This window comes from Struthio camelus, chromosome 3 (assembly GCF_040807025.1).
Source record: "Struthio camelus isolate bStrCam1 chromosome 3, bStrCam1.hap1, whole genome shotgun sequence".
Taxonomy (NCBI): Eukaryota; Metazoa; Chordata; class Aves; order Struthioniformes; family Struthionidae; genus Struthio; species Struthio camelus.
In genome coordinates, this window is record NC_090944.1 from 138932843 (window position 1) to 138938892 (window position 6050).

Sequence of the window (6050 nt, forward strand, 5' to 3'; positions counted from 1 at the left end):
CCCTGCTGGGGCTTTAAGTACCCAAGTCCCCTTAAAAACACGTCTCCTATCCCTATCATCCCCATGCCTTTGCCGAGGCACCGGTGCTCCGGACATCCTTCCTTGCAGCTGCCAAAGTTCTGCTCCACAACTTGTAGCGTCAACTTTCCCCCTTCAGCTCCCTTAGCAGCCGGGTATCCGCAGCATCAACACTTCATGTTTCATCTGGACTTTGCTGGCAGTGGGGATCGCCCAGCTGGACGGAAACAACCCGCCAGGCCTTCTGCAGCTTGTGCTCCAGCCTCACCAGCCAGGGCTGAGGCAGAAAGTGCTGAAACTATTTTTTCCCCCTTCTTGTTTGGCGTCTGATTCAACTCACATTTTTCAGGTCTACAGTTACATTATTGACACAAAACAAACTGTTAAGCTTGATTACAGGCAGCAGGGTTTTATTTTATTTTTCTTTTGCTAAGAGGAGACACATAAACCTGAGCTGCGGCTCCAACAAACAAAAATTACTCTTAATGAACTGTCAAGAAAATACTGGCTGATCTACAATTTGGCAGCACTACAGACTATACTTGAACTACCCAGGACTGCAGCAATATGACACTGTGAGCTTTTTTTTTTTATTGGATAAATAATGAACTGCCGAGTGAAGCGTGCAGAGTAATTACCCTGCGTGTGCACATGCGCGCGTGTGCGTGCATGGCTTCATCGCTCACTAAGGGAATGGTACCTATAGATCTACGGTGAAACCAGAAGGATTTCAAGCTGTGGCTGAGCTCTGAAGCAGCAAGGAAGAAGACATAAATATCGACACCCTTGCCCATCCCTGAGCTGGATTCAAGGCTGCTGAAAAAAACCCAGGCTCCCCAGCAGTAGAGGTGCTTTGGCCAAGCCTTTCTCCTGCAACTCAACATGGAGTTGAGCAGGATCATGGAGCAAAGCAGCTTTCTGCCCTCCTTGGTGGAGCAGCCTCCCTTGCACTATGGGTATCTGCCTCGAGGCAGTTAGAGCCACATCCCTGCCCAGACTGTCCTCATGGGCCCAGCAGCCTTGAATCTAGCTCAGAGACCTGCCTCCAGTGCTCTCCGACAAGGCTCTTGCACAGCCTCCCAAATCTAGTAATGAGATGCCTTCTAATTCCCAGCCTGGACATCTCCAGGATAGCTTATCCTTTTAGCTATGGGTGTCCTTGTGCTCAAGAAGTGATTTGCATCCCCTGAAGTTTAGTCTCGTGTGTATTTTTGGACAGCTGTCATGCCCTTTCATGGCCTCCATCTGGCAAGCCAGCTTCTCCAGGCTTTCTCCCAAGAGTTCTCCATGCTTGGGCAGTCCTTGCAGCCCTTCCTGTCTGAGAAAGTCCTTCCTGCACACAGCCGGCACGACCGCCTGCCCTTCTCCAGCTAATAGATCAGCAGTCCCTTGCAAAAGAATGAGATTTTTCATATTTTCCTACCTCTGCTGGAAACTCCCTGCCCTGGCTTTTCATAGATGCCTTGTGCCAGCAGGTCGGAGCTGCCTTATGATTAGCTTATTCAGCCAGTGATCCCTGCTGCCCTGTGGCACCCTCCCCGGCAGGGATCCCTTCCCAGCTCCTTGCCTCCTCTCCGTGTCCCTTTGGCTCTGGTATTCAGCACCAGCATCCCTGACCGAGGAGGGAGCCGTTGCTTCGCCTCGGGGCCCTGCCTCCTCTATCTTGCATATCTGCCCCTCGCTGCCTGCGTCGCAGCTCCACTTCTTCTTTCCTTGTTCTCTTTTTTTTGTCATTACAGCTGTAGAGTGCTTAGCGTTCACTTTAATTCCCTTTGCAAGGGCCAAACCTCAGCAGCTCTCACTTTATTCCTCCAGCCACTGACCTTGAACCAGCTCTGATTTCTGAGCACCCTGGAGGTACCCTGCTTGCCCCCAGCACCCTCTTTGGACCTGTTATTCTCCTAGACCAGCCTGGAGACCTCCAGCAGGATTTCCTCAGTGGGATTTACACCCTTGAGGGCAGCCCTAGCCCTGCGAGGACAGAGCCCATGCAGAGGCCTCAGGGGGTATAAAGCAGTCAGGGCCAACATCCCTTTAACGCTTGTTTTCCTCCTCCTGGTGCAGAGAGGATATTCAGCCACCCTCCAGCAGCAAGCAGCTGCCTTGGTAGCCTGAAGTAGAGAGGACTTTGCCTTTGCATGACTTTTCAACACGAATTTCCTTCTTTTTTTTTTTTTGCATTGCAGCGAGGCTTTCCAAGCTGGGGAACGGTTTGCGCAGGCAGGCGTCAGCTGCAGCAGGCAGGTGCGCAAGCACAGCAGTGCCCGGGGAACCATTCGCCTCAAAGAAAGCTGGCAGGCAGGTTTCTTTAGAAATACTTCATAAAACTATCCCAAGAGCATCAGAGAAGAATTACTTCTTTTTTTTTTTAATGCCCATAATGTTAAACTTCTCTGATTCCTAATGGGCACTCAGACTCATTTGCAGGGAAACCCTGGAGGAAAACCTAAATGGTAGCTCATAGCCTGGCCTCTTCCCCTGCTTTCCTCTGCCTTTCCCCACACCTCTCCACTAGTCGCTGTGCAACCAGCCTTCTCGCACTGCTGCTGTCCTCCCGGAGAGCTTGAACACTCATTTGCATCAAGCCACAGTGCATCCTCTGCATTGTGAGAATCAAAACACCCAGGCATGCGGTTCACTTAAGGAACACGGCACCAATGTGGCAAAACATGTGGCAGAGGATGAAAGACTTGGTGGTATCCAAAAGATGCTCCACACTTTTCTAACAGCCGGTTCTAAAGCTGGGGTGAAGGGGTGGAAGGATGCCTGGGAAAAGGGAGGGGAAGATGCTACAGAGAGGAGTATCAGAGCATCCCCATCATAACCTGCCCTTGTTCAAAGCACTTTGACGCAGCCCAAAGCCTACCCTCAGGTCCCCAGAGCAAGTATCCCAGAAATACATGACTGCGGTGAGACTCAGGGGTGCACCAAGGGCTTACTGCCAGAGCAGGACGCTTTGCTTCAAGCAGGACTTAGTTATTGCAGAGTCAAGTGGCAGCAAAAAGGGTCCAAAGGGGAAAAAACGGTGTTTGGATGTGCTAGCGTGTCCCAAACTGCAGTCCCCTCCCTGTCCGGGAATGCCAGCTGCACGTTTTTCCGTATGTGTGCTGACTGCTTCATTAGCACAGGGACTTTTCTTCTTTAAACGCTTCATAGCCAGCCCTTACCCAAGCTTGCTACGAAGCGACTCGGTGCCCTCCAGGGAGACTCGCTGGCGTTTGGCTCCGTAGCAGGCCTGTACCCAGGGGAAACCACAGAAAGACCCTTCCCTTCCAGGCGGTGCCTACGCCTGCAGTTTTCTCCTATGGTAGGAGGCGGTGTGAAGGATCCTGGCTCCTGGCTTTCCCCTTTTCACCCCAAAGCCCATGCTGCAGCCCTGGCTGAGGCTTAGCCGTGCCCGAGCCTGGGCGCAGCCCTCTGCAGACCTGCTCCCTCCCTGTGCAGCACAGAGGGGCAGGCAGCGGCGATGCACTAGGGTGGGGAATAAAACAGCCAAACACTTAAAACAAGACAATACAGGCAACAGCAGCGGTGCCCGTTTGAGCTGCTTCCCGGGGTGAGACCCTGCTTGCACGCCGCAGGGCACCGCGCCGCTTGGACTTCTCTCCCCGACCCGCCCAAGCTGCCGAGCTCAGCGCGATCCATCGACACGCACCGGCGGTGCTGCGTTACGCTCGCTGAGCCTCGGGCCCATCCCGCGCGTTCAGCCCAGGGAGATATTTTTAGCCGCTTGACTTCTGAAAGATCAGCTGCACGGCCGGGAGGGCTGTCTTGCCGCTCCAGGCCAGGCGAGGGTTGACGTTGTATGATGCAACACAGCCGCAACATGACCGTGTGTCATCTGGAAAATCTGAAAGAAAGGAAGAAAGAAGGGGGGGGGGAAAAAAAAAAGAGGTTGGAGTGAAAAGAATTTGCTTTTAAACCATGCTTTGGTTTAGCTGGGGTATGGCAATGCTGCCCAAGGGAAACCTGGGCTTGTGGGCAGCTGAGGAAGGCCTGGGCAAAAAATGCATTTTAGGGGATTCTGCAAGCATCATTTTGTTCCCAGAGCAAGGCAAGACAACACAAGAGCCATATATTGAGCCAGTTCAAAAAGAATCACCCCGGCCAGAAGAGCATGTGCCAAGCGCGCTGAGCACCCTCTGTGTGCTAGCCTGGAGGTCACCTCTGCCCAGCTGAAATTTATTTAAAAAAAAAAAAAAAGTCCTGCTTGACAAACAACTTTAAAAAATTCTGGATTTTTTTTTTTCTGTTGTGTTTCAAATTACAGAAGTTCCTGAAAGGGAAGTTTATTGGTTTCAGGTGCTATTTTGGGGTCTTCTTTAACGCGAAAAAAGCTTTTATTGCATAGCCGAGGTTTTGCCAGCTGCCAGGCCATGCTATCACCCAGACTTTGTTTGTCCATTTTACATCTCAGAGCAACTCGGCAATAGGAAGAGCCTGCTGGAAAGGGCACGCAGCCTTGCAGAGGAAGAGGCTAGAGGAAACCAGCATTTCCCACAGCCGAGCTAGGTCCCAAGTTACTGCTCAAAAAACAGCAGCAGTGTTAGGAGAGGCCCATACGCGTTTTCCTTAAAGCTAGCCACAGCCTCCAAGTGGGGCAGCTCCTGGTGTAGCTGCACGAACGGGTGCATTCCCGCTGGCGGCCCCAGCCCTTCTCCCTCAGCACGACCCACGGTAACGAGATCCTTTGGGCAGTCACACGTCCGTTCCAGAAATGCAGCGAGTCCGAATTTCAGAAACTGCCCCGGAGCCTTCCCCAAAATCTCCCCCCAACTCTGCCTGGGGCAGGGGCAGCTCTTCTTTGCACTACTGCTCTGGGGCTGAACTTTTCTATTCCTTTACAAGTTGCCGGCTGCCGATTTAGGAGCTCCAGGGTGATTTCTCACCTGCTTTCTGTTCTTGCTGCTATCGCGTTCCTGGGATCTGTGAGCCAACATCCAGCCCCTCCTGATTAAGCGGCAGGGCTTCGCCTCCCCTATCTCTTCGCTCCATCACTTTGCACTCGGCTCCGCTGCTTTCATTTCACTTTTTTTTTTGTGTTGTTCCCACTGTGAATAAGCACAGATGAGAAGGCTGGGGCTGAAAGAGCACCTTCCTGGAAAACAGGTGAGCAACAGCACATGACATGTCCCTACCAATTTTCAGACTTGGAAGTTTATCCAAAATTTCCCAAGCGTTCAAATTTTTAGGCTTGTGCTGGTCTTAAAAAGGCAACCAGGTTGCTTTGTTAAAGAAGACAGAAAGAAGTGTAGAGGTCATTCAAATGCCTTTAAGCTGGGGAGAGATGTCAGCAGAAGTTTGTATTCACCAGTTTTAAAGCCTTTTTTGCTCTCTTTCATCCTCACCACCACCTCAGTTCCTATCAGGATGTGACGGGGAAAACCTGACAGAGAAAGGGAGGGTGCCCCATTCATAAACAACTTTGGGACCAGGCTTGCAAAGCTCTTATTGTCACACACATAAGCACTTAGGCAACTAAAGACCCAGATAATATCCTGATAAATCTGGTGTAGGGGATGCAAATCCTGTTTCAATCCTTGGGAAAAAAGTCTTTACAAGGTAAGCCACTCAAGGCCTTTGGAAGTGTGTTACTCCATGTCCTTGACTTCAGAGGCAGGACTTTGGCTCAGCAGTGTCTTCAAGGGGGGCTTGGGATCTGGGACCACATTTTCCTGAGGACCCTGGGCAGCAGCGACACATGGGGCGCTGAGCTCTCCCAACAAGCGACAAAGAGGCTGGGCACGGAGCAACGCCACCCCTCTTGCCGCATCTGCAGGAACAAGGAGATGTGCTGCAAGCCTCACTGGGGATCAAACAGGGGTGAGACTTGTGTCTCTGCCACCGAGCCTAGGGCTGCTCTGACTGCCAGCAGAGCTCAAAGCTCTGCCTGGCTGTGGTGGACTACCTCTTCCTGCTTGGAAGTAAGTCAAATCCTGCCCTGGGCTCCAGCAGTGCAAGCAGAGCACCTGAGGCTACCGCCCTTGGACATGCCACCACAAGGAAGGACAGGGCACCAGCCCCGGCACAAG

The 6050-nt window shown here is 52.0% G+C and overlaps 1 long non-coding RNA gene across 1 annotated transcript; it reads left to right on the forward strand.

The window, feature by feature from the left end:
* Positions 1-3896, forward strand: LOC138066894 (uncharacterized). The gene is made up of 2 exons (XR_011140553.1): positions 1-1875; positions 2205-3896. It is a non-coding gene; the product is annotated as an uncharacterized lncRNA (long non-coding RNA).
* The last annotated feature ends 2154 nt before the right edge of the window (positions 3897-6050 follow it).